This window comes from Anser anser (assembly GCF_964211835.1).
Source record: "Anser anser genome assembly, chromosome: 2".
NCBI classification, from domain to species: Eukaryota; Metazoa; Chordata; class Aves; order Anseriformes; family Anatidae; genus Anser; species Anser anser.
The window spans coordinates 28,001,257-28,020,579 of NC_139721.1; the positions used below are offsets into that span (position 1 = coordinate 28,001,257).

A 19,323-nucleotide genomic window follows, 5' to 3' on the forward strand; every position below is an offset into this window, starting at 1 on the left:
GGGGGCTCCCCCCTCAGCTGCACCTGGAGCACGGGGGCCCCGGCACGGCTGAGGAAGGCACAGGCTGACCCGACGGGGCACCGCGAGAGGGTTCTGCCTCACGCCGAGGGCTAAACGGTGAACTGCGAGGGGCAAAAGCTCGCAGCGTGGAACCCTAAAGGGACTGCCTGAAGGGACACAAGTCCTATGAGGAGCGGCTGAGGGAACTGGGGTTGTTTGGTCTGGGGAAGAGGAGGCTCAGGAGAGACCTTAGTGCTCTCTACAACTACCTAAAAGGAAGGTGTGGGGCGCTGGGGGTCAGCCTCTTCTCGCAGATAATTAGTGATTGGACTAGAGGGAATGGCCTCAAGTCGTGCAAGGGGAGCTTAGTTTGGAAATCAGGAGACATTTCTTCTCAGAAAGAGCAGTCAGGCATTGGGACGGGTTGCCCAGGGAGGTGCTGGAGTCTCTGTCCCTGGGGGTGTTTAAGGAAAGGCTGGACGTGGTGCTTAGGGACATGGTTTAGTGGGTGACATTGGTAGTAGGGTGATGGTTGGACCAGATGATCTAAAGTTTTCCAACCTTAGTGATTCTATGATTCCAGCCAAGTCTGGCATTTTGTTGGTTTTAAAAAAACGCCATCAGCCTGACTTGGGCACGCAAAGTCCTTCAGGATGCTCACAGAAGTACTACTTTGCAAGCTGTTTGTTCTTTATGGAAAATCTGCAGGAAAACCACAACATTTGGAAAAAAAAAAAAAGGCATACAATTCAACTTACAACATACAATTCAAGAATTATCTTTGACTGGCCTTCTCTAGAAGATAATACTAGGTCTTCTTTTCACTGGTAACACTGGTACAAGTGCCTGAAAACCACGGTAGTTGGAGTATTTGCACACTACAGCTGTGACAGGAGATGTGAACTGCGGGCTCGCAAAATCCGTAACAGGCTGTAAGGCTAGTTGTTTTCAGTTAACAACCTAATTAAGCCATCTGATTTGCAGAATTCAAGAAATAATGTTTTCTGTACATCAACTAACACGTTCAAAGAATGCAGTCCTGCTTTTGTTATGAGATTGCCCCAAATGAACTACTGTGTTACTGCAAGGAACTACTCTTACTGTCCTTCAGCCTGCCAGTAAGGTCCTTCTCTCTTTCCTGCTAATTTATTTTTTGTTTTATCTGAGGTAAAGCAATCTAATTGAAATCTAGAGTAAAAATGCCAGTACCTTTGGGTAGGGGCAATTCTTAATGGGGAAAAAATTATGTTGAGGAACTTTCCATTGGATGCACCTTTGCATTCTCAGCAGTAAAGGACCGGTGAAGGTGTAAATAGCAATGTTTCTATCTCTGCTCTGTACATAAGCTTTTAATTCTCCATTTCTGAGGTTCTCCTCTTCCAAGGCTTTACTCGTTACTAATGCCAGCAATCTGATACTGGTATTTCATGAAAAATATGAGCATTATTTCTTCAGAATAGTCTATAAGTGTAAAATTACTGCAATTACCCTTGCCTTATGAAGTATGAAAGTGTGTAGCAATTTGAGACAGTACTCTGTATATAAGTTGTGGGCTTCTCTGGCTTGCCTCCTCTGTTTCAAAACAAGCTTTGTCGTACATTTGTCTCACCCTGGGGAACAGTGACATTCCAAGTATTATTCCCTCTTAAAAAGACATTTGATAAACTTATGAAAGCAAAATGTCACAAGTTGATTAATGGCACAATTTGGGTTTAAATGTCTTACAAAACCTCAAGATTTTTCCACTTTTACAACCAGTTTTAGGGCAATAGGTAATAAATAAAAGTATATGCATAGTGTTTAGAAGCTATACATGGAAAACTAGCCAAAAACATAATTTATACCTAAGTTATACTTGTTAAGAATCAGAAAATGTACAGCTTACTTCATTTTGCGGATATCCACCTTATTTTTTTCTACTGTGCTATGGCTAGTAAAGATTACAGTTTCTGTCATACAGAGCTGAAGACTGGGAGGAATGAATGCAGGTTCAGTTGCCTCAGTGCTTCAAAGCTTTGCTCTTTAGGGGGTTACCTTGTTAACATCGAGTAAGGTCTCAGAAGCCTTATCAAAACATAAATCACCCGAAGTTTGAACTTCACAAAGGAGCCTGCATGAAGATTTATTTGAAATGCTATTGACATGGATTTGAGGATAGGCTTTTCAAAATCTAGGTTAGAGAAGACTAGAGTGTCCACTGGTCAGAGTAGTATCTGTCCTCTTCAGCGAACATTACTGCTTACAGAGGACTGGCAGTGAGCACAGCTAACCTTTAATTGGAAAGTCTGTGTGAATGGCAGTGGTTTTGCTCAAACAACGCTTCTGGAGAACTCTTCTGGAACTCAATAGGAAATGAACCGTTAAAAGATATAAATGTGTCTCCAGCAGCATATAAAATTAGTACAGAGTACCATCTATTTTAATTTCTGTTCTTTTTGAATTTCTCAGACATCTTATAAAAGCCCCATTAAACTATAATGCCCTCATGCTACAGAACAGTTTAGAAAAAATTATTTGAAAAAGTAAAAATGAAGTGTAATAATTCAACTTCCATAACAGCAATACAGTAGTAGAAGATGATGCTGAAACCAAATTTTTCTTTCTTTAAGAGACTCAAATACAAGCTGCTTTCACTTGAGAAAATGCATGCAGAACTATTCCGTGTGTGTGTGGTTTCTGTTGTTTGAAATGAGCAAAGAGTTGTAATACGTTTTAAATGCAAGTGGTTATGTTGGTTGCTTATGCAGTACTAATCTTCCAGCTGTGAAAAATCCAAGAAGCAGTATCTAATGACAGTAGAGGGAAGATTTGCCTGGCAACTGTAACACAGTTTAAATGAAGATTTATTATACAAAACTAATGCAGAGTAAGAGAACGTATGTATAAGTTTCTTCGGACCATATGTAAAATTGCATCTGGGCACGTGAGGTATGGCTTAGGTAGAAATTAAATTCTCCCTTCAAGAGCACAAGCTGCAGAACACCATAGATGTAGTCGCTGTGGTTTTTCAGTGTGCGTATTTGGTGACTCTAAGCATGGACAGAGGCACTTGATGTCTTCACTGCAGCAAAAAATTGCTAATTGACTTCTGCCTGTTTTGTTTGCAGTCCAAACAGTAGGTAGTATATCATCTGAAATCCATGGTGGGCCGGATCAGAGAGGCATGGTTAGAGTATATCCAGTGCACAAAAGGTCTGAAACCCACACAAAGGACAGAAGTTGCTGTAAGGATAAAAGCAGAAGGAAATATGGTAGCACTGATCACCAGGCTTACAGCATTATCATGAGTAGGTAAGCTGGGACCTAGAGAACTTGTGTTTTGTGCCCTCCTCAGCTTCAAAAAGCTCAGGCCAACCTCTTCTGACAAGACTGACTGACCAATCTGATTTGGGTCAGGATTATCCATCCTGAGCAGTCTCTGTGCAGTTTCACAAAAGCACACTGAAGTAGTGCAAGAGTATTGCTGGATGGCCCAGCAATTAGGGAACTTAGCTGGAACAGCTGGAAAGTTTTAGTTTCTGGTACTTCTTCCCAACAGCGTTCAGACATAACCAATGGCTTTTCAATGCACAATATTGGCTCCTGTTCCAGGACAATAAACACTCCCTATAACAACTGAATGTCTGCATTGTTGGCATCCTGTCAGAGTCTCCTCATATTTCTCTCTCTGGTTCCATGATTATTATGATCTGAAAGCGGATTGAGTATAGTCATATATACATTTTATTTATATACATATGTAAGTTTGTAAAGCTACACCTCAAACATATGAAAATATCTTATTTATATGGCAAGTAAGGGGCAGGGTTTTATGCTAATGGTGGTATATGTTTTTTAACATTATACTCAGAGTAGAATCCTACCTTAGGCATTTTTAACAGCATATTTTTAAAGTCTCTAGCTTTACAATGGTTAGTGAAATTGGGTACTGTACCTTCCAGTTATTTACTGTTTCATATCTCCTCCGATCTCTCTGAGGTATGCGTATGTTGCTTCTTATTTAAGGTATGAAATATGGATTCTACTGTTATGTACGCAGTACCTGGCACAATAAGGATCTAGTCTGTGATACAAGTTTTTTGCATGTGTAGCAGTGTAAATGATACATAGTAATCACTTTGGCCACACCCAATTTAACTTGATGCCTAACAAGAATTTTCTGTCTGATCGCATTAAAATAGTTTTTTGTTTTGGTTTGGTTTTAAGCAGCATTATGGAGAAATTCAAAAAGGACAAATTGCAAAGACTTAACTCCAGTTAGTAGAAATCAATAAAATTGTTTGGTGCTCTGGTCTTACACAATATTAGTTTCTTTACCTAGAATTTTGGAAATAAAAGGAGAATCTTTTTCCTGTGCCTGGACCAAAAAAAAAAAAAAAAAAGAAAAAAAAAAGTGTTAATCCAAAACAAAATGTTACAATCCAAAGGTTGTACCTGTAAAGGACAAGTGAATGGCTGAGAGGGGTAAAAAACATTTATTTTTATCTACAGTCCAATAAAGTGTAGGTTCCCTGTATACAAACATCTTCCAAAATGGCTTCGTGTTTTGGGAGTACAATTATTTCAGTACCTTGACATTTTCATCTTTTCAGGTCTGTTACTCATCCCTGAGGCACTGGTGAACCAGCAATGAATTTATTATTTTTTCATGTAAGCATGCAGGTTTGTGTGCCAAATCCTAAAAGTCAATGAAAACGACTTTTGAAAGCGTTGTTATTTCTGGTGGACTATCTCACAAGATGTAAGACTTACTTTGTGAAGATAAATCATGTACAAATCAGTGTGTCTCATCTCCTGTTGTAGGGAACATACCCCTTTGCTTTGCTTTAAGTCTGATACTGCAAGGTCTTCTCCAAACTCAGAAATACAAATTTTACATGGAAGTATTTGAAATGCAGACAAAGTGTACAGTACCTTTTTATCAAGTGCTATTTCCACACTGCAATAGTGTGTAACTTACTAACGTGAATTCACATTTCTTCAAATTGTAGCAGAAAAAACTTGAGCCTCTGTCTGAAGTCCTTGCCTCATGCAGGGTCACTGTTTTGAAGCATGTCTGCATTTCTGGGTTGGAAGCAGGGCTCATGTAGGGTGAGGTTGGGATCAGATAATTAGTAAGCTGGGTGTTGCTTAGATGTCTGAGGAGATAAGAGTCAGGTAATGAAGAACAAGGGACTCTAGTCCTAGTTTATGAAAGTAAGTGGTATGCACCAGAAGAGTGTGGGAGCAAAGCAAGTCAGTGTGGAGCCAGAGGAAGGAAGAGAAAGGCATGAGGTATGAGAGGGCCATTGAACTAAGGTGACAGGAATAGGCTGTTTTGTTCCATTCATATTTCAGTGGCTTTATTATTTTTTTCTCCGCAATAAGTGGACAATGAGTTTTGGAAAAGCAAAACAGAGTATGGAAAATGATTTTAGTGTCGCTTCCTGTAGAAGTAAGATCAATGTTGAGTGAATGTGTGTTCACTGACCAATTACCCCTACACCTCCACAATAACTTTTGAATTCGGTGGCCGACTTCAAATGTGTCTTAAACAGACAGGCAAATTCCTACAAACTTTGAGAAAATAGATAGCAGGGTACAGTAGAAAGCTTCTGCAACTGTCCCCTGGAAGGTCTACAGATAAAGGAAAAGCTATATCATTAAACTGCACGCTATTAACCACCGAAGAATGGGGAAAGAAATAGTAAGCAATAAGCCAGCCAACCTTTATGAATGCTTGCTGTAGGAGAAGGCTTCAGTTGGAATTGCATTCTTAGGCCCCAGACTCCATCAACCATGAGAAACAAATCTTTAGGAGACCAAGCTTCATTTGTTCCAGTACCACTGAGTGATGTGATTTAATTGCAACATCACCTAAAGCAAGGCTATTCAGCCAATAGTCTGATAGTTATTGATGGTCAATAACATATAAAAAGGTAACTCAAAAAAACAAGTCAAAGACGGAAATTCATGTATACACATTGTCTCCCATACATGCAAGCCAAATGGAAGAGGAAAATAAAAATTAGGATAAATTTTGGATCTTTCTTTATATTTGTCTGTAAGAGAGAGCAATTGTGACTGCTTTGTAACAGTAAGTGCAAGATGGTCTTTGAGATCTGAGGTTGGTTTTATTTATTTATTTACTTACTTACTTACTTATTTCCACAAGTTAAGTGTTTCTTCAGTTAAAAGATTGAGAAACGTAGTGCTCTGGGGGCCACAGTAAAAGGGAATCAAGGTTCTGTTTACTATATGTCCTTTTTCCTTTGTCTAGCTATTTAGGTAGCGGAACTGAAAATTCTCAAGATTGTGTAAATTGTGTTCACCTATCGTGAGTGCATGGCCTAAGTGAACCAGTCAGACATTGGTTTTATCTGGAAGTTACTCATCTTTTCCTGATCCTTTTCTGAGCATTACCTTGAAAAACTAAGAAATCCAAATCTTCAACTGTTGTATTTTCTGAGACTATTTTTTCCTCTTAACATTATATGGGTTGTCGTAATGTTCATGGTTATTTAAGAACTGAGAACTCTATTTAAGAACTCTTCCTTTGATAGAGAACATGTCCATATTGCATTTCTATGCAAAACTCTTTCCATGACTTTCTTTACTTCTAAGGAAAAACAAAGATCGTGAACCTCAGCTTTTTCCTGACCTGTCTCTCTGACCTTTCTTGGATTCTTAACTGAAAACCTTTTTTCTCAAGCCCTAGTACTCCTTTTATCTCTGAAAACCATCACTTCTTTTCCTGAACTGGAGATAAGACTTAGGCCAAGATACACTACAGTAAATAAAATAGACTTACAGTTCCATGCTTGTGTTCTAAAAATATTAAAGTTTCCCCCCCCCCCCCCAAGTATTTGCAGTATTATACTGTTATGTTTCTGTATGTATAACTCCAATGTTTCAAGTAATTTAAGTTCACTTCATTATTAAGGCAATACACATCCATGATAGAACATAGTAATCTTGGTGAACAGTTTCTTCCATGACTATTTAAACTGTAACTAGGGATAGACTAGAGAATGTTTACCTTAGAAATTTCTATACTGCTTTAGGCTTTCTTATTATTCTCAGCTATAAGACATTGTCCCCAGTATGTAATTAAAGTTTCACTAGCAATTTGTGCATGTTGTATAGTTAAAATGAGATACAAAATTCATACTCACGTATACTTAATTTGATATTTAAAGTGTTTTAGGCACAAAGGGGAATAAGAATATTTATAAATTGTCATTTTTAAAACATTTCTCATGACTTATACAGGAGTGTTTTAACCAATTAAATATTAATATGGAACAACACACGCATGCTTACTGTAGAAATCAGAGTATGTTGCTCTTTAAAAGCATTTAAAATGAATTGTAGTGTTACTTTCACATTCTGCACATTCAGTTTACAATACAGAATTTTTAGCACAAATCTGACAGGTAGACAAGAGATCAGTTTGAAATAGAACCATTCTTCCACTTTTTTTGTCTTCTGCATTCACCTAGATGACATCAGTTGATTTGGAAAACCAGTTTGTTGTATGATTGCTAAAATATTGGCAGTGTCACAAGTAATTCAAATAATGTTAAGTAGTATTTCCTGCTGTAGTCTCAAGTATTTGCCATATAGTGGACGGAAGTAAGCTCCAAGTGAAAACACACTCATTTAGAAAATCTGTGTTTATCCATAGCAATTTCTCTGTCTGATGTAAGGCTTTGAAGAAAAGGCTTTGTTCAGAATTTTCAAGAGCATAGATTCCTATATGCAAAGGTATTTGTAAGATATATATGGGAGATAAACTCAAATAGATTTGTTTTGTTGTGTGTTTAAAGGGTGAGTCCTATCTTGCACATCTCTGTGTGTGAACTGTAGGCATCTCCTTTGGCTCTCTACCAAGCATTGAGTGAATTACAGAACTGACGTGAGATACTGTACCAAAAGACTGTTTTATGAACACAGCCTCAGGGATGTTCTTATTTTCAGAAAGTAGAACTACCCACCATCTGTCTTACGTTCATTGGGTGATAGGTAGCAGAAAAATGAATGAAAGGTTGAACTGAGAAAATTGAGGGAAGAAGGATCACAAGTAATAACAGAAATCTACAAGGTTGCTGACCATATATACTATTATTAGTAATAATTGATTTATTTTTTATTCCTATTTATTTCCTATTTTTTGCTGAAAATTCTGTCCAGCATTTCCTAAGGGAGAAACAACAACTAGTTTTGGCAATGAAAGATGTAACATGGCTGGTGCATTGTTCTTTTAAAGGTGTTTTTTTCCTCTCTAGAACTAAACGACAAAAACTACTTTGGTATTTATGAAGGACTGATTAACTAGAAGGAGTACTATTTACATGTAATTTGTTATAACAATGTTATACACCAAAAATCATTTTGGAACCCTGAAAACGTGACTCATTGTCAGCCTCTTTCCAAAAATTTACTAAGGAAAAAGTGATATTGACTAATGTAACTCTTTTAAGACATTTGATTATTGTACTTTTCTGCACAACATTCAAAAATGCTTTTCCAGCAATAACAGGTTTCCAGTAATGTTTCTTGATACTTACTGCCAGTAAAGCAATGGTTTATTTGAAAATGCTGCAATGTTCTAACGTGCTGTTTACCTATAATAATAAAAAAATGTCAATTAGCAAGGCCAGTGTCCCCAGTGATACAGATTTTACTATGAATAAAATTAAAAGCTACTTTTAGGGGGAGAGGGTTAACTTGTTTTTCTCAACTGTAAAAGCCTTGTATTCTCCCCTCTTTCCCAAGACGTATCACATTAACTTTGATAATGAACATGCAAGTCCAGCAGTATTCAGGGAAGTCAGACCAATTTTGTTGGTTTGTCTTCAGATACAAGATTAATTTCACATTTATTTTATGAAAGTTAACAAAACTGTAACTCAATGAACCAGAAAGGGTAAAATATTCATTTAGCAACAAAGTGAGAACTCTCATAATATTGGACGATACATTTTTTTTAGTAGTAACTCACCTTGAACTTGACGGATTTTAAATATTCAGGTAGGTTCAAGGCCAGCAACAGTTTAAAAGGGAAATAAATAAAGAAAGAAAGCAGAAAGAAGTGGAGATATTACTGCATAAGTATTCTCCCTTCTAAGACATAGATTTTCCAGACTTACTCTGAAATAGTTTGCTCGTAGTAGACTATTGCTTTGGCTTTCTGCAAAGCTGTGGCAATCTGGTCATGTTCAATTACATTAGCCTCTTGGTATTATTGAATCAGATTTCTTTCATAAAATACTATGCACAATAGTGGTCTACATGCCAGGATTTGCTGTCTCCGAGGTATTACTTTTTTTTTTTTTCCATCATCTGTGCTAGCTGCATTACCAGTGGCCAAACAGCAAGCAGAAGACTTGGACAAGAACTAAAATGTGATAATTGCATCTTTACTCAATTTGGATCACTTTGTAATGGAGAAAAGAGGGCATTATATTTTGAAAAAAAAAAAAAAGGCATGGAAATACAGTTTAAGTATAAAAGTTAAAAACTGTGTATATTTAAAAGGATTCACTGTAATTTTAATATGGTGAAATACCTGAAAATAGATAATTAATAACAAGACTGAGCTGTAACCAACTATTTTTTATGTTATAGTCAACATAACTAGGAATGCTAGATAGGCTCCAGTCAGAAGAATTGAGTAAAATGATCTTTATGAAGGAGTTTAATTCATTTTTTAATCATTAGTTAGAGGAACTGACTCTTTGTCCCAAGACTGTCAGTCAGTAAAATTTCTTCTATTCTTTGGCATTGCCAGTATTTCTGTTATTTAAGGACTGTTTCTTTCACTGCTGGCCTGGAAGGTCTATGCGAATTGAACATATTTTTCTACATGGTTTAATGCAAAAACTGCCATCTAAAATTCCAAAACATTTTTTTAATGTTTTTCTCTTATATTTATAAAACTTCCAAAATCACTGTTAATAGATTGTAGAGCAAGCATGAAATGGATCAGAGAAAGTTACTGTAATGGAAACATTTCCATTGAGTTCGGTCATTAGACTTCACCAGTAAACTGACTGGTTTTAACTTCTGTGGTGTACGTAATCCATAGTGTCATGAAATGTTGACCATTTTATGAAGACTTCTATAAGGAGTGCAGGGATAGTGTTTTTATTTTGCTTTTAATACTGAATTAGCTTATTCTGTGGTGGTTTTGTTGTTGTTTTCCTTCTGTGTTTTTGCCTGAAGACTTTTTCTAACTAATGTAGTTCCGTCTGTCAAGGCAGTATAATTCCTGAGCATCTAGCTTTCAAAACCCAGATGAGAGGTTAGGTTGGTTTAAATTCATCATCTTCACTATTCACATATACGTCGAAGTTTGCTTTTACCCAATACTCTCTTTGAGAGAGTAAGGGCATGAAATATGATAAATTTAATTTTTCATTGCTTTTGAATGGGAGTAAGACACATCCTGGAAGCAGCTTATTAATTAATTTCATGTAGCTTGGAGCCTGGAAGAAAGCAGGAACAAGATATTGTATTAATTTGGCAAAAACTGTGTTTGTCATAATTGGTAATGATAACTCTTATCTCTATATAGGCCACTATGAATACCTGAATATAGGGAGAAGGTGAAAATCCTTTGCCATTGTTTTAAGAAGACAAAAAGTATTGCAGTTTTTGTTTCACAGCCTAAATTTCATCTTGACAAGAGTGTTTGTTTTTTTTTTCCACAGAACAAGTTTTTTCTTTCTGCTGAGTAATAGTCTGGCTGTTATCCAGTCTTCTTTCTGAGACAGGCTCCCTTCAGTGTTGAGCATTTTCTTACATTGAGACTGTAAGAGCCTGCCTGATTGTGGAGGGCAGGAGGGTAGCTATATCATGCACTTGAAGGTGTAAAAAGATACGCGACCATTAAAAATTGCTGTAACTTCCATTAAGTTGGTGGATTCAATTTGTAACAGGGAAACGAGATTATTTTCTGAAAATTTGGCGTTAGTTATGTTGAGATTCATAAGTTTCTGTGTTACAGATAGAGAAGTCATTGAGCTGAGTGTGAGCATCACTTTTCTTAGCCAAGGGGAAACTGCAACCAAACATATCTGCTTGTTTGTTAACATACACTAATACTAATCTTTTAAAACTTATCCTATTGCAGCTAGTATTAACTTTGTATATGTTAGGAGATACGTCCTGAAAAACTGCTTTCCCTCCCTCCACCCTCCCTTAGGTTCAGACACATTGCTTCAAATACGTACAATACTGTCTTCAAACAAAATTTCTATGAAGTTGGACGGTTCTGAGCTGGTATCAAAATACCATTAGATTATGTCATTATACTTTTTCAGGCTTATGGCGGTTTTTGATATTAATCTGTATACTTCTGAATTCTGATTTCATATAGACTGTTTTTCGTTCAGTGGAATTAGATCATTGTTGCCATTCTGGATGCTGTCTGATTTAGCCAGAATATGTCAACTATTTGCTCTTTCTGTGACTTCAGATACTGTCTGAATAATAATTATACTTTGTTTTCCATCATCCTTGAGTAGGTGATAGAACTCTTTTGGGAGGCTTAAATTTCCAAAAGGTTTTATTTATTTTCCTTTCCACTTATATTGTGCCCTCTATAAGTGCACAAACTGAAATGTTTTGAGGGAGTTTTTAATAATCATCATTGTCACTAATGTGCCTGGTGCTGTGCCCAAAACTAATCTGAATTGGTGCACTTCAGAAGATGTGTACTAATTGGAAAGAGTCCAGAGCAAACCAACAGATTTTATCAGGCATCTAGAAAATGTGATCTACAAGGAAAGACTGAGTTTGTTTCGGTTGCTTAGCACAACAGCAGAGCAAACAGAGTCTTTTCAGGGTAGTTATTCTTTGATGATAATTTGATCAACTCTTGGTAGAGGGGAGGTAAGAGAACTGTGCATTATTGGTAAGATTATCTGGGGAAATAAATCTTTTAGAAAGAATCTTCTGGTGGAAATGCCAGGCTAGGGCGTGAGAAATGTGTGCTCAGTATTTGTCTCTTCTGCCAAAGTGGCCTTGGGAAATCACTCTGGTCTTTGATCCGCTAGCATGAACGTGTTAATATTTTTCCACTCTGTTTTGTTTATAGGACTTAAACCAATTAGGACTTTGGCATTGAAAACAGAACTCTGGCATGCTTGAAGCTTTTGATTCTAAAGTTGCTCCAAGCAAATTTTGTTCAGCTCTTCAAAATGTCTGAATTCACCTGTTATTTGATTCCAGAGCTTTCCAGTTGTTTGCTGGTTTACTGTCTGCTCATAATTGTCTCAGTCTGAACAAGTTAGTGACTAGGTCTTGCTTAAACTCGCTTAGGAGAAGGAACTGGTGCAACTCCAAGTCATTTCCTGTCATGCAGAGTCACTCTGTACATATGCAAGAAGTCCAGAGACCTAAAATCTGTTGGTTGCAGGGCCCATTTTCTTTTGGTTTCCAATGTCTTAGTTGTGCAAGTTCACGCCTTAAAATTATGCTGGTTAGAATGCTTCATTGAGCCTGGGTTGTTCAAGAGCCAGTCAAAAAAACTGTTTCAGCTCTTTTTCTGTTGAATATAGATAAAGAATTGGTTCTCGCAGCAGGGACCAAGCCCAAGATCTTCTCCCTGCAGAGGGCTTTAATTGATAAGTTAATGCAGTTGTTGGCATCCATATGTAGGAGCAGCCTCTAGATTCTGATTAGATATAGGTACCTTTTCCAGCACTGGATTGCTCACTTATGCTTCTGCGAAGTATAGATATGCCCTATGCTTAGCATTTGCTGTTAATCAGCAATATGTCTCTTTGCTTAGTGTGCAGGATCCATTTTGAGTTGCTTAAGCAGTCCAGACAGTGCATGGGAGGAAACAAATCTTAATGTTAGGACACCCTGTGAGGTAGCCATGTACCTGGCAGACTTTCAGTATTTAGTCCTTTGACTGTGTACTCTGCTGGTGGGTGAGGGGCCTCAATATCTTAAGAGCTATAGATACTGTATTTCAAATTAAAACATACCTACATATCTTACCTATTTTGTAAGTAAAATCAGGGAGTAGAACATGTGAGAGCTCCCACATTTTAATTGCTATCGCTTCATTAGAATACAAGTGAATATTGTTTTGTAAACGTGTTTTGTCTGTAGCATTTCAGAGGCTTATTACTGGTATGGAACTATGCTGTTGCTCTTATTCCCCAAAAGGACGAAGCCTAAGAAGAAGAAAAAATAATTTAAATCTATTAGAAGGCAGAGAGGTAGGTCAACTTTGTCTTCTGTCAGCATCTCAAATAGTACATTCCCCATATTGTGCAGCTCAACATTTAAACAAAAGCAGCAGCTGACTAAAACTGAACCTAACCATGTCTGAGGTAATGCTGGTTATGGGTATACCTGCATGGCTTTGGGCAACCTGGTCTAGGGGAAGGTGTCCCTGTCCATGGCAGGGGGGTGGAACTGGATGATCTTCAAGGTCCCTTCCAACCCAAACCATTCTATGACTCCTGTATCTCTTCAGTTGTTGTCTCTACTTCAAAATCCTTCTCCCACTTCCCCAGTGTGCATAGCCATAGTTGCAAATAACCTCTTCAGCATTAGAGGTCTTGTTTAAAACTGTTGTGAGATACTAAACCATATCTGTTTATTTCACACCCAGAAATGAGACTCTCCCTATTGTTCTGAACTGCCATTTACAAAATTTGTCTGTTATTTCTCACAAAATGGGAATTCACTGACTGTGCTGCTGCCAAGAAACCATAGAAACACCAGAACAGCTTAGTTTGCTTAGTGAGCTGTACTGTTTCAGTCTCCTGTAGGGGCAAGTCGTCTCTGATGCCGTTCATTGGGTGATATTTAAGAACAGTATGGACCTTCCCATAGCAGTGATTTTCCTTTGGAGCTGGAAGTCCCAGATATCTATAAAGAGGCTTCTGAGATTAATCAATCCTCTACACAGTTACTAAAGTACAATAGCAGGCATTTTTTCTGTTTGTTTCTTGAGATCATCAAAGCAGTATATGGACTACTCAGTTTAATTCCAGTCAATAATGCCCATTAGTAAACCACTCTTCCCACCTGCAGTTGGCTTTGGGTTTGATTCCTATTCATTAATACTCACAGGAAAGAACTTTCTAGTTTCTTCATTTCCTGTTTATTATCCTGCTAGGTCTCAAATCCAGTTTCAGGTTGCAGAGTTCACAGTACTCTGAGTTCTTGAGTGAGTAGTTGTAATCTGTTTCAGTGACTTAACTTTTTGTCTTCAGAGTTAGTTCCAAGGAACCTGAAGGTTCCACATCAAGGACAAGACTGGACAGCTAGACGGAATGTTTGTTCAAGGTCTGGCCCACACCTCTTGAAGACTTTTGCAATGAAATACTTGATTTGCTGAGAGACGCTTAGATAAAATAGCATTTAATGCACATGTGGTTAGAATGAGTAGGTCTGACTGGAAAGGCAGACATTTTGATCAATGAGTTAACACTTTTTGGGAAGAGTTTGTTTAAATACAAAACTTGACTTAAGCTTTGGTAAGGATAAGGTCCTGAGAGATTAAGATAAACTAGAAACTGCTACTTACTTGTGATTCAATAGCAAGGACTGATCTAAAAAACATGGGAGCAAAAAGCTGCGCTGATGGGATTACTTATAGACTGATAGCCACTGTTTCATGGTGGAGGCTGTAAACTGTTACATCTCTTTTTAAGAAAAAAGTTAAAGCTCACACCTTTAAATGCATTACAATGATAGAAATAGAGCCTTGATACATAAGTGATGACGTGATTCTATGCAGTCACATTTACTAGCATACTTTACTAGCAGTGGCTTTCAGTGTTTGTTTTCCACATGCTTGTGTTGATCAAAACGAGGAGGGTTCATGTGGTTGGCTCCCGATATACTAAATTGAATAGATTTGTTTAATTAGTCAGACATTCAAACCTCTGAACCTCAGAAGTGCTCTAATGATAGATCATGAGGACCAGAGAGGGGAGTTAGTGATAACAATGTCAGCAGAACTTCTTCATTATTGCCTCTTGCCAACCAGGAGTGCTAGAGAAATGTGCTCAAATAAATAGATATTACCAGCCATCAACACTAATACACGTAAGGTTTCTAAGAAAAATGTTATCTGCTGCTCAGCACTTTGTGACCTGTGCTGGGCACAGTGACCATGCTGGTTAACCACCTAGCACAACAGTTCTTCTCAGCATCCTGGCTGCTGCAGCCTGCTGGACAGCAGTCTAACATGCTGGGCAGCTCTAAGAACAGCTTCAGGTTTTTCTTATATATATATATATGTATATATATATATATATTTGTATACAACTCACAGGCCCACAGCTTCTGTGGGCCTGCGAGTTGTATACAAAAAATATATATATATAAGAAAATATAGAACCCCAGAGGTTCTAACCCTGCTCTCACTGAATTCAAAAGGAATACTGCTTTTGTTTGTTTGTTTTTCCTTAAGTGGACTAGTGAGTAAGACTAGTGTACTATGACCTACCGTAGCTTTTACTGTACTTTTATATACTTTGTTAAATCATTTGTTAATTTTCTGAGCAAGATGATTTTATAACATGCTGAGTAATTTGGAATTTGTGGTTTTCATACATTTACAAAAGTCATAATATTTGCTATAAATAAACTTCATCTGTTTTATTTTGTCTCTATTGGTTTCTACACATTTGTAACAGTGTCGGTACTCCCTCTCTGTGTAGCAGATGATAGATAAAAACACTTCAGTTTTGTAACAGTTATGATGGCTTGATCTTATCTTCCGCTACAAGATATATAAATTTAATTAGCTATTTCTGTCAAAACTTCTTTATAATCTGCTTGGGGGGGGAAGGGTAGCTTATTTAAAGATTAATTTCTGCTTATGAGTTTTTAGAATTACTTTACCAAGGACAGAGATTATGTGACCTCCTCATCTTTGCTTCTTGGTTTGTCCAGAGAAGAGACAGCGTTGGTCCCCAGGCTGCACATACTCAAGCTTTTTGTTTGTTTGTTTGTTTGTTTGTTTGCTGTTGTTTATTTATGTTTGTGTGTGTATGTTTGTTTTGTGTTTTTTTTTTGGTTGGTTGGATTTTTGGTTACTGCAGTCAGAGGTTGTAAACAACACTCATGTAGGTCTCAGCCAAACTTCACTAAAGTGTTGCTATAGTTATAAACAATTCTGATGAGTTTAGATCTGGCCTTTAATTATTTGAGTGCTGTCATTTGCCTTTTGCGCTGAACAATATGAAGAGAATGCAGTACTTGTCCCAAATCCCCTCCTCCACACTGATTTAAATCAGTGTAGCTGAAAATGCAAATACTTTGCTTTATTTGACTTTAATGGATTTTATTAAAAATCTTTCAAACATTCTAATTGTCAAATGTTTCTCTCACTGAGTGTCGTCAATATGAAATCCTTTTGTGGGTTCTTTGAGAGGTTTGTCTTGCTATTTCTTGAATTCCATGACTTGTTTTTCTCATTTGTCATTCAGGAGATATCCCAATATATTGAATAATTTATTTTGTGTTTGAGAACAGTTTCAGTATCTTATACACTATTTTGACTGTTTTATAGATGTTATTGCCATTTTTTTTCTGAGATTTATATTACACCATTTTCCCACTCTCTTTAGTAAAGTACTCCAGTTGTCCAGTGCATCATGGGTCTGTGTCTCATCTCTTGTTTAAACCATTACAGTAATCTTCATGCTAACAACTTCATAATTCTGATGCAAATATAATGATGGCTAACCATCCCTCCATTCACATACTTTGGATCTGCTGTTTTGATCTTAAGTAGAATTGTTGAAAAGTTAAATATACTGCGTTACTTAGGCGTAATTATTAAAAACAGGAAGCATCATATTGTCATGTGTGAAAGAAAATGAAGTTGCACAATATTAGGTTTAATATACATAAATGTTCAGAATAGGCCAAGTATGGTATTGGATTGAGTATGAGAATGAGTATTGGATTGAAGTATGGTATTGAACCCCTACCTCGCTGTAGCGAGGTAGGGGTTGGTCTATTCTCCCACATGCCTGGTGACAGGACGAGGGGGAATGGGCTAAAGTTGCACCAGGGGAGGTTTAGGTTGGATGTTAGGAAGAACTTCTTTACTGAAAGGGTTGTTAGGCATTGGAATGGGCTGCCCAGGGAAGTGGTTGAGTCACCATCCCTGGAGGTCTTTAAGAGATGTTTAGATGTTGAGCTTAGTGATATGGTTTAGTGGAGGACTTGTTAGTGTTAGGTCAGAGGTTGGACTAGATGATCTTGGAGGTCTCTTCCAACCTAGACGATTCTGTGATTCTGTGATTCTGTGATTGTTTTGAATTTTACCTTAAAGTTATGCTGGAACTGATAGAACCAGAATAAGAGAGTCTCTATGACTGTCAACTGATTGTAGGTTCAGATCTAGTCTTAAGATCACATTCTGCTCTCGTTCATTCTATAAGTGAACAATCTTCTTTTTCTGGCATGGACACAAATTATCATTTGTGCTGGAAGGAGGGATTGTTCGTGGGCAGTGCTTGAAACACTGCAGCCCTGTCCATCCACAGTTCAGTGCTGCTGAGCTGTTTGTGAGCACTTCAAGCCTGGGCTACAGCAAATGAAGAGAACGAAAGATTCACAGCTATCAGAGCTCAGCAGAAGTTCGAGCCCGGTCCTGTTCTTCATCTCAGTTTGAAGACATAGGCAAAGGGGCATAGTTATGATAATCATACTGAACAAACTTGCCCATATAAGTTTAGTCATTTAAGCGTGAGAACACAAGTTCCTGTTGAGAAATGCAAAGAAGAACAAGAAAAGTAGCTCATTGTCTCATATTCCCCTATTCCACAAAGTGACAGATCATTAGTAAGTTAACGATGCTTGTAGTAGTGATTCTGTGATTTGGACTTCCGCCATAGATATTGTTGGAGATTGCATATTATAATATTTTTCTTTGTGTGTAGATGTATATAGACTAGCATGGAGGCTAATTTGTTAACAAGAGAGTAATTTAAATTATGCTATTTGTAGAAAAAAACTAGGTGTTTGAGGACTTGTAACTCTGAAGTCACAATTTCCTTCTTAGTCTGTCGACTCTGTTGCTTATTCTTAAATGAAATACAACCGATGCCTGTTACTTCCTGTGCTTACTTAGCAAATATCCAGAAAGTTGGTTTTAAAAAATAAAAATAAAAAACACTCATACTGTTTTTTCCATAGTTTAAAGACCAGTTCTGCTGACAACATAATTGTGTAAGCTGCAACTCCTACTCATTTCTTTCTGAGCTAACAGTGTCCACGGACTGTAGCAATAGCAGCTGCATATCTTCCCTGGCACAGAATGATTTAGGGTGGAGAGCAGATTCTTTCCCCTTCAAATCACTTCAGAAAATTCTTGGCAGAAAGCCATCTGATTTGTTTTGTTCAAGTAGGGAGGTTTGATCTATCAGTACAGAAAAAGTATTCTTATAAATACTGCACTGAAATGCAAGAATTCAGTTTCTGTGTCCTAGATCAGTTGATTTTGTTCTTCTGCTCATAACTTTTTTTTTTTCTTATGCAATTACTAAACTATGTGGAAAATGCAAATTTGAGACAATGCAGCCCTCTTGCTTTCTTTTCTGCAGTTTATGATATAGGTTGCAATATAGGTGTGAACTGGAAAATGTTGGTCAAAGATTAGCATGGGAAATACAAATTAAGAAATACACGTTCCAGATGCACATTCCAAAATGAAATTGCAGTTGCAATGCAGACATCTTACAGGTCAGGGTGTTTTGTTTTGTTTTGTTTTGTTTTGCCTCTGGATTACTAGGTTTACAAAATAAAGAAGCCTAAATATAGAAATAAGATTTTATTATTTTCTTTTACAATTTTTTCTTTTTAGTCGATCCTCCTAAATGCCTACTAAATTATTTCTAAATGAAAGTATTTTTAAAGTAATTATTTAAAGTTCTCAGTGATTCATGATAAAGCAAAATATTGAAAATCTTCCAAGTTCTTTATTAAATCTGTATGGGATGTCCTGGGATATAACCCATTGGTTACATTTACAGTTTAAGAAGTATGGTTTTAGCTATAAAAAGGGTGAAGTTTTCTGGTTTTTGTGTATGTGTATATGTCTGCATGTATGTGTTACAAGGAGAGATATATATACAAGAGAAAAACCATGTTGCATGAATGTCTTCCATAATTCTAAGGTGTTGACATGATACATATATATATGTGTATATATATATATATATATATATATTCTGTTTACTCAGCAGGAAATGGATTTTATTACATACTCAGCTGAAGATTGAGATTTTCTGTGATGCAGCCTGAAGCTAAGAAATCATGCAGAAAATCAAGGTATAGCCTGTTTGAAATACA

At 37.1% G+C, this 19,323-nt stretch overlaps 1 long non-coding RNA gene across 3 annotated transcripts in view; it reads left to right on the forward strand.

Annotated features, from left to right (window-relative positions):
* Nucleotides 1–19,323, forward strand: part of LOC310893897 — a 22,359-nt gene continuing 3,036 nt past the window's right edge. Inside the window, exons 1-2 of one of the 3 annotated variants that reach the window (XR_014579394.1) lie at nucleotides 1–117; nucleotides 19,218–19,302. This is a non-coding gene — a long non-coding RNA (uncharacterized lncRNA). Of the gene's footprint in view, nucleotides 118–11,319; nucleotides 11,878–15,451; nucleotides 19,303–19,323 lie in introns of those variants that run through there. The other 2 variants (XR_014579395.1, XR_014579396.1) reach the window with 2 other exon arrangements.